We start from the raw sequence: 10,078 nt of genomic DNA on the forward strand, positions 1-10,078 counted from the left end.
ATTCATTAAGAGAAAGGGTAAAGATACCCTGCTGGCCCAAATTTATGTTGATGATATAATATTTGGTGCAACTAACGAATCAATGTGCAAGGAGTTTAGCAAACAAATGCAGACTGAGTTTGAAATGTCCATGATGGGAGAACTCAACTTCTTCCTCGGTCTTCAAATTAAACAAGGAAAGAATGACATCTTCATCAGTCAAGCCAAATATGCCAAGGAGATATTAAAGAAATATGACTTGGAAAATTGCAAGCCAATATCCACTCCTATGGGCACTGACACTGTCCTCTGCGCTGACGAGAATGGTAAGTCAGTAGACAACAAATTATATCGAGGTATGATAGGCTCTCTACTTTACTTAACAGCCAGTAGACCGGACATTCAGTTTTCAGTATGCTACTGTGCTAGATATCAATCTAACCCTAAGGAATCTCATTACATTGCTGTAAAAAGAATCCTTAGATATTTGCAAAGCTCAGTGAACGCAGGTTTATGGTATCCCAATACTCATGATTTCACACTCATCGGATACACTGACGCTGACTATGGACGGGATAAGCTGGAACGTAAAAGCACCTCTGGAGGATGTCACTTCTTAGGAAGATGTCTTGTATCCTGGTTCAGCAAAAAGCAGGCGTCAGTAGCCTTGTCTACCACTGAAGCTGAGTACATTGCTGCTGGTCATTGTGTTGCTCAAGTCCTATAGATTAAGCAACAGCTTGAAGACTATGGTGTTCAAACAAAGACAATTGAAGTTAAATGTGACAACAAAAGTGCAATTGATCTTTCAAAGAACCCAATTCAACACAGCAGAATGAAGCATGTCAGCATCAGACATCACTTCATTAGAGACCATGTACTCAAAGGTGAGATAAAGCCGACCTTTGTCCAAACGGACGAGCAGCTTGCGGATATCTTCACGAAGCCACTGGCCCGTGAGCAGTTCAGCATACTGAGAGAAGCTGTTGGTATGTTTAATCCTCTTCAGTAAATTCCTGAACTAAATAAATATGCATGCTGAGTGAATTACTATGCTGAATGATTGTTTTTGTTGTGTGCTCATTGAAATTAATTGAACAGCAAATACTGAGTAAACCTGCACACTGAGTAAGTTAGTTTTAAACTTAGAAATCATCCGTTTATGCAATACCGACCACTCAGAATATCAAACGCTTAGTATTCTAAATGCTGAGTGTTAGATCCGTTAGAATAAATGCAATAGCACGCGTATAGCCTCTAGGATGACGTATACACCGTATGTGTCATAAATGCCAGGATCTTTGTCGGTTGACAATCCCAAGGCAAAACGGACACATGGATTCGATAAAATCCACACCACTCCGCGGTCTTTGATCCAACTAAGAGCTTCACGGACCGATAGCGCTTCAATGAACGATGTATCTTGATAATTCTACAAGGATCCATTTTTAGCCGCAACAAAACGGCCCAACTCATCCCGAACAATACACCCAAAACCAGCCACATTCTCGTCTGCAAATGACGTACCATCCACATTCAATTTTAGGAAGCCAATTGGAGGACGCTGCGACACCATCAGGCTTGGCTCAGCCGGACTGCCTGAAGGAGAAACCGACGCCTGCGCTTTCTTCTAGGCCTGAAGGAATGAACCGGCCGAATGGTACAGGATCGAAGCTTGTGAATCCTTCCGATTCCACACCATGTCATTTCTATAACCAAAAATAATCCACCATAAGACCGCTACAAGCTCAACAAGCTCCACCGGTTTAGAGAAGATCCACCCCCAATAATAAAAAATGTTTTGAAATTGGGTTCCCACATCCCCAATAGGCGAAATAGTCCAAATAGCTCAAACCATAGTGTTGAAACACCTTTCCACATAATTTTGATTTGACAAAATTGTTTAAGTATAATTGAAATACATATTCTAAACACACTAAGTTTAAATGCTTTAATTTATTCTACTAATGTGTTTGTTCAATGTTGAGTTAAATTGTTTATAAGACACAAGAATTAATAGGCCCAAGCCCAATACAAGTGTCAAAGCCCAAGTCAAACAACTCAGTACAAGTCGGCCCGCGTTTGTCAAAACGTTGTTGTTTTGGACAAAACGCAACTCAGCGAAAGAAGGATCTAGAAGACCTTCGGGAACAACTTCAAGATGAAGCTGCTGAGTAGACTCGACAAACGTACAAGACAGCAGCTGACTAAGGAAAACTTCCAGACAAAGTATTTCCTCTTTGGGTAAAGATCAGACGACACAGTATGCTGTCCAGTTGACTTTACCATAAAAGGAGAGACAGTCTGCTGAGCTGACCGAAAACAGAAGATACACAAATCTGATTGGCTGAGAGCTCTAAGCAAGTCAGGATGACAATGACAGGAAGCCGTTTCCCTCCAACGGTTATTTCGAAATTCGAAATGACCGATGCCCAGACGTCTCTATAAATAGAGTGCCATCAGAAGCTTTCAACATACAGAACTTGATCAGGCCATTACGCTGACCAAATCTCTATGCAAAAGTTCTGCAAGCAAAAAGCAAAGCAATCTTACACTACATTCAATATCTTTTGTGTAAAAGTCTAGAGTGATTATTCAATCATCTAAGGTGTCTTAGCAAATCATTGTTTAGGACAAACATTTATCATTTCTAGAGATTAGAAAGGAGAGGCTGAGTACTCGGTTATAGTACTCAGCGAGAGATTAGGATTGAGTAGAGGTATAGAGGAAGGTACTCTTGTTATACTCAGTTGCTAAAATTGTAAAAGGTTTGAGGCTCTACCTTTAAAGAGCTCAGTAGAGGATTTGAAATCTCGGAACGTGTTCCGGGGATAGGACGTAGGCTTAGAAGAAGCCGAACCTGGATAAATCTGCTGAGTAACGTATTTCTTACCTTAAACTCCTTATATATATTGCTTGCTTAAATAACCAAAACTGACCAAGTAAAAAGGTCAAGCTGAGTTGTGCGCATCGAACTTCTGAGCTCAGGAATAGACCTTAAGTGCTATCTCCTGACTCAAGTCAAGAAACTGACCTAGTCACCAGTTGACTAAGCCAGTATCTTACTGATCACTCAGCGCCGCTGTTAAAACCTTTTCTCTTAAGAAAAGAAGTTTGCCCAAACAGAAGAAAAAGTTTAAATAGTTCCTAACCCCCCCCCCCCCTTGGAACTATACTTGCAACGTTATAAGGGACCAACACATAGTACATCTGAGAAAAATGTGATAAGAATCTTCCACCGCCCCATGACAGAGCTCACATAAATATGAGATAGGAACCCTTCGGGCTTTCAGCGCGACTTTAGAAGGGAAACAGTTAGCAAGAACCCGCCAAAGAAGGTTCTTAACTTTAGGGGGTACTTTAAGATTCCAAACTTTATTCCATAGAGGAGAATCAATGAACCAATTTGTTCCAAATCCAGACATAAGCTTTCTGTACCCACTTTTAACAGTATAGTTGCCCCGTCGTTCATCCTTCCAATACCACACATCTTGATCAACCCGATTAGATAAGGGGATACGGAGAATAAGATCTGCATCTCGAGGAGCAAAAATGCCCGAAACTAACCCAACATCCCAAGACCGCCGACCCTCCTCCATTAGATTAACAGCCACTTCCACCCCTAACCCATCCAATTTTTCACTTACAATATATGGAAAATGATCATTAGGGAGCCACGGGTCATCCCAAATCCGGACCTCCCCACCTGCCCCTACTAATCTACGAATACCTGATTTTAACAACTCTTGAGCACCCATAATACTACGCCAAATGAAGCTAGGCCCATCAGATAAAGATGCATCAAGAAAAGAACAATTCGGATAATAAAGAGCCTTAAAAACTCGAGCCACAAGAGACTAAATATGGATCAATCCTATCCTATTAGAGTGATTTAGAATTTTAAAATTATGAATAATTTATTAAATTTCTACTTTATTAAATTTATAATATTTTTTTTTATTTTTTTATTGATTTTTAACGGGTAAGAGTACCTACGGGCAATACGAATATAAGATTGGTTGATTGGGAGGACGATTTTACAAATGCATGTGTGTAATTTTTTTTTTTTTGCTAAATCGAACTTGTTCAAATTTTTTTCGTATATATACGTGTTATAATTTGAGTAGTCAAGAACCAATTTTTAAGTACCAAATGTAAAACTTCTCAAAATTAAGCTACATTGTGTTTAAGATTCTTAAGTTGTAAAAAAATTTGCGTTTAATAAAAAAAAAATCGGATTTAGGGGAGAGTCTCATAGGCTAAATTTTTTTAGAAATTTGGATTTAAGGATGGCCTAACAGCAAAAAAAAAATAGAATTTTTGATTTAGAAAAGGCCTAACAATAAAAAAAAAAGATTTTTGGATTTAGAGATGACCTAACATGACCTGGACCAATTTTTTGAGTGCTAATTCAGCATCCGATCTAAATTTTTTGAAGACAGGGGAGCCGGAAACACCACAACCTAAAATTTTGTGGAGACAGGAAGGCCGAAAATACCCGTGGTCATGGTGGTTCCAACGACCGAAAGGACCCGACCCTTTCTATACCTGCCTCTAATAGGATGTAAAAAGTATACTCATTAAGATAATAGAACGGATATGAATATAAATTGATATAATCTGCAGATACCTAACCGTTATAATCCGCGGGTACCTAACTATTGCCATCCCCGTTGAGTATGTATTATTCTCGGGAGTTGGATAGGAGACATGAGAAGCAGCCTTGCAATAAAGGAGCTGGGCATGGGCCGGGCCTGTCAGGCTTTTAATAAAACCTGACGAGCCTAGCCCAGCCCACAATAAATTGAGTCGGGCTCGGGCTCAGGCCTAAAATATGAATCCCAAGCCCGTCCATCCAAGACCCTCTATATATTAAAAAAATACAATTAAAATGTTACACCAACTTTTCTTAATAAAAAAAAATAGTACACACAACACAATACTTAATAAGTTTGGAAAAATTCTAATAAACCAATTGTCTATCGGAGATAAGGTAAGTATATATATCATCTCATAAAAAATATAATTAATTTATATTTATAAATATATATATATATAGTATATCGGGTCAGGCCGGATCGACGGAAAATTCATATAGCCCAAGCCCACCCAATTTCTGACGGGCTTGGACTCAGACCGGACCTGCCACTAATTTCATATATCCAAACCCGATTAAATGAGCTTGGGTCTGGACGGGCTCGCCGGCCTATGCCCAGGTCTAAGGAAATAGCTGGCTCATTAACAAATTGAAAGATAAAGTTTTATGGCAGCTTTACTCATCACATGCCCCATAACTATGGCATATCCTTATCAATAATATATAGGCAAAGCCTCTGTTTTAAAGATTAATTATTTGTTCATATTTAGTAAATCCTATTTTTATTTAACGTTTGAAACGATTCGGTCTATTGACGTGAACAAATAAAAATAAGAGTTTTTTTACTAGGAGATATAAAAAGTAAAAAAAATTACATAAATCAATTTCCAGTAGGTTCTTCCAAACTCGATCTTTTCTTTTCACATTTCGTGCTTTGCAACATTAGAATCGCCAAAATCGATCTTCTTCCCTACCAGTAAAAAAAATTCATTTCCATCATGTTCTTCCAAACTCAATATCCAGTTTGGAAGAACCTAATGGAAATCGATTTCTTTTTACCCTCTTCTCTAGTAAAAAAACTTATTTTTTTTTTATTTCTCCACATGACAGTGAAATTGTCCGCATCAGCAAGCCAAATCTCTTAACAGTGCATGCCATTGAAATTCAATGGAAAAGTTAAATTATACCTAAAAAAATCGTGTGGATTTGGCAAAAAAAAAAAACCAAGTGATCTTTTAGATTTAGAGTGTTTAATTAAACCCTAAACTTACTTAAAGTTGGAATTAAGGGTATAAATAGTTTCTAAAGTTGACATCCGGAATCAATTTTGCTCAAATTGAAGTTTATTAACCCATATACAATTAATTTTAATATAAAAAATTTATAACGTTTGGGTAAATTTATCGAAATTTGTGAATTTAAGGATTAAGTTCATATTTAAATTTTGATTTGATACCTAAACTTCGATTTGTCGATTTAAGGATTAGGTGGATATCTAAACTTCGATCTACCAAATAATTTCCTATAATTGAAAAATATTTTTAATATTAAAAAACTAATTATTAACTGAGTTAATATATCCTTCATACAAACCCAATTTTTTTAAAATAATGTGTACAATTGCGCTTACATTAAATTAAATGATAAAGAAAAAATTGTATCCCATCTCATGTGATGTCCGTTTATTTTACTTACTGTTTGTTGTTTACTGTTACGGTTTGCTGTTGCTGTTACGGTTTGCTGTTTGCTGTTGGAAAAAGCTGCTTTTCCAAAAAGCAGAGATTCTCTGTTTTTGTAAAAGGCTGCTTTTCGGGTGTAAAAGGCAAACAGGAGATCACTAACCAAACACTTAATGTTGTTTTTCAATTGTAAAAAGCAAACAGAAAATCACTAACCAAACACTTGAAATTCTCCCATTTGAAGTGAAAAGGCAAAAGACGCCTGAAAAAGAGCAACCAAACACCCCTTAAGAGTCTCAACTACTAGGCAGTGGCGAATACAAGAGTGCTTGGTTGGGAGCCGATTTTACACGTGTGTGTCTAATTTTTTTTTTTTTTTGCTAAATCACACTTGTTCAAATTATTTTCGTATATACGTGTTATTATCTAAATGGTCAAAAACCAATTTTTAAGTACCAATATAAAACTTTTTAAAATTAAGTTACATTGTGTTTAAGATCCTTAGCATGTAAAAAAAATTGTGTATAATAGAAAAAATCGAATTTAGGAAAAATTTAAAAAATTGGATTTAAGAAAGGCCTAACAAACCAAAAAAATTAGAAATTTGGATTTAAAGAGGGCCTAACAGAAGAAAAAAAAAGAATTTTAGATTTAGAGAGGGCCTAACAGGCAAAAAAAAATTTGGATTTAGAGATAACCTAACAGGACCTAGGCCAATTTTAGGGATGCGAATTCACCACCTGCTCTAAATTTTTTTGGAGACAAGGAGACTGAAACTACTCGTGATCATGGAGTCATGGAGGTTCCGGTGATCGGAGGAGCCCGGACCCTCCTGTATCCGCCCCTACCACTAGACTAAGACGTTCACCACAAAGAAACATTAAGGGGATTCAAATATGGTCTACCAAATACCATTATACATGTCTTACCCATAAGCTAATTTCTTTATAGTAAAAATTAACAATGTAAAAAATAGAGATAAGGTAAAAAAAAAAAAAAATTCCTTATGTTCACATCTAGAAATAATTTTACTCTTAACATCTAAAATGATGCAATTTTACCTTTAACATTGGCAAATTTAGTCAATTTGGGAAATAATTCATCAAACTATCTTTTCAGTCACGAAACTTATCATCTGCACTTCACATATACGTCATTTTATACTAATTAGTAACAAATCAATTTAAAAATAGAGATAAGGTACAAAAATACTCTTAACATTAACATCTAGAACCAATTTTACCCTAACATTGATAAATTTGGGAAATAATTCATCAAACTATCTTTTCAGCCACGAATCTTATCATCTACAATTCACATTTGCGTCATTTTATATTAATTAGTAACAAATTAGACACATAAAACGATCTTATTTTAATAAAAAAAAATAAAATTAAAGAATTATATTGTATTTTGTACGAATTGGATAAAAAAATCTAAATATTTCGTCAAATTTAAAAATATTAATCTCCAATTTTATTATTAAATCACAAAAAAATGTGAAATCTTTTTTAAAACTAACTCATGCAGAATAAGAAATAAAATATTTGTGTTTTATAACAATGTCTAAAATTAATCCAACTTTTCAACGTTAGAGTAAAATTGCTCTTATTTGCTAATATTAGAGGTAAAATTGCATCATTTTAGATGTTAATGGTAAAATTGATTCCGCATATCCCTTAAAAATAAGAATTTTGCTAGTTGATAAGGTTGGAATGCATACTTACCACTAGACTGAGTTAAATGCATCACTGGTCACTGAACTTATATGGTTGTCTTAAAATGGTGATTCAATTTCAATTTGTCTCAACAAAATCACTCAACTTTGAGTTTTGTCTCAATTAGGTCTCTCTGACGAATTTAGTGATTAAACGACATCAAAATGATGACATATTAGCATAAGTCAATTGAAATATTTGATCGAAATGACACATGGCATCCACATATGCACTACCTAGATGCCACGTGTTAGTTATTTTTACGAATTTTTTTTTAATAAAAACAACCAATATGTAGATGCCACATGTCGTTTCGATCAGAGATTTGAGTTTATTCATACTGACGGGTCAGTCATGTGATCATTCTAATGTGGTTTCACCACTGAAATCGGCGGAGTGACCTAATTGAGACAAAACTCAAAGTTGAATGATTTGATTAAGATAAATTGAAGTTAAGTGACCATTTTGAGACAATCATGTAAGTTCAGTGACCAATAGTACATTTAACCCAACTAGACCACTTGTTTATTTTTTAAAAGTTTTAAATTATTTTTTTTTAGAACTTACTAAATTGATATTTTTTCCAAAAATTATAGACGTGTTTTGATACTTTATCCCGAAAAAATGATTAGACCATCTTTGTGGTAACCATTTTGTCGTTACGTTGATGGTTATAATAACAACTAACCATTATAGGGGTAACAATTAAATCGAGTTTGTTACAAAAAAAATAAATATAGAAACAAACAGTAACATACTCCTAATAAATGTAAAATTACACATTTAGTCCGAGTTTGTGCATAGATTTATTTTTCCAATGCCAAAAATTAGATTTTTAGCCCCTTTTATTAATTAATATTTGGGTTAAGATGTAAAAATACCCCTAATATTTTAAGTAAGGAGTAATTTTACCTCTAACGTCCAAAATGGTACAATTTTACTCCTAACGTAGAAAGCCAAGAGCAATTTTATCCCAAACATTGATAAATTGGATCAGTTTCAGACACTAGTTTAAAACACGGATATTTATGTTCCTTATAACAATTCGTTCTAAAAAACGATTTCATATTTTTTATAATTTAATAATAGAATTGGAGATTAATATTTGTAAATTCAGTGATTTTTTTGTCTAATTCGTACAAAAAGACAGTATATTTTTTTTTCACATCTCAACATATGTTTGTGATTTGTTACCGATAAAATGACGCACGTGTGAAGTGTAGATGAAAAGATTAATGACCGAGAAAACAGTTTAATGAATTATTTCCCAAATTGAATATTTTTTTTATTTTTTTCACATCCCAACATATGTTTGTGATTTGTTACCGATAAAATGACGCACGTGTGAAGTGTAGATGAAAAGATTCATGCCCGAAAAGACAGTTTAATGAATTATTTCCCAAATTTATCAAATTTATCAAAGTTAGGGGGGTAAAATTGCTTTTGACTTCCAACATTAGGGGTAAGATTCCACTAAAGGTAAAATTGCTCCTGACTCAAAACATTAGGGGTATTTTTGCACCTTAACCCTTAATATTTTTATTTTTCCAATACCAAAAATTACATTTTTACTCCCTTTTATTAATTAATATTTTATTTTGATCACACAAAAAATAAAATAAATTAGGGGCAATCTAAGAATCGAACTCACCTGCATTTGTGCGTGTACAGATTTATTTTTCCAATTCCAAAAATTACATTTTTAGTCCCTTTTATTAATTAATATTTTTATTTTGATCACACTAAAAATAAAATAAATTAGGGGGCATTCCAAGAATCGAACTCGGGACCTCTCGCACCCAAAGCGAGAATCATACCACTAGACCAAATGCCCACTTCTTTAAACATAAAGTATTATTTTCCAGGTATTTGTAATCTTCACTTCACAAACTATTGTTATGAAACAATTTATTTAGGGTTAATACACATATTTGCCCTTGTATTTTCACGTTTAAACAGATTTGCCTCTATATCAAATAAATGCACATATTTATCCCGAAACTTTTCAAGTTATAGCAAAAATGCCCTAATCTAAACTGTGTGCTTATTTGGCATAACATCGTTAGTCTAGTCATCACATCCATTAATACAACACCAATTAAAGA

The 10,078-nt window shown here is 34.5% G+C and overlaps 1 non-coding gene across 1 annotated transcript; it reads right to left on the reverse strand.

Annotated features, from left to right (window-relative positions):
• Nucleotides 1-9,735: 9,735 nt before the first annotated feature.
• TRNAP-UGG (transfer RNA proline (anticodon UGG)) lies at nt 9,736-9,807 on the reverse strand. Its single transcript has one exon. It is a non-coding gene; the product is annotated as a tRNA-Pro (tRNA).
• Nucleotides 9,808-10,078: the final 271 nt, after the last annotated feature.

Source organism: Euphorbia lathyris, chromosome 1 (assembly GCF_963576675.1).
Source record: "Euphorbia lathyris chromosome 1, ddEupLath1.1, whole genome shotgun sequence".
In the NCBI taxonomy this organism is placed as follows: Eukaryota; Viridiplantae; Streptophyta; class Magnoliopsida; order Malpighiales; family Euphorbiaceae; genus Euphorbia; species Euphorbia lathyris.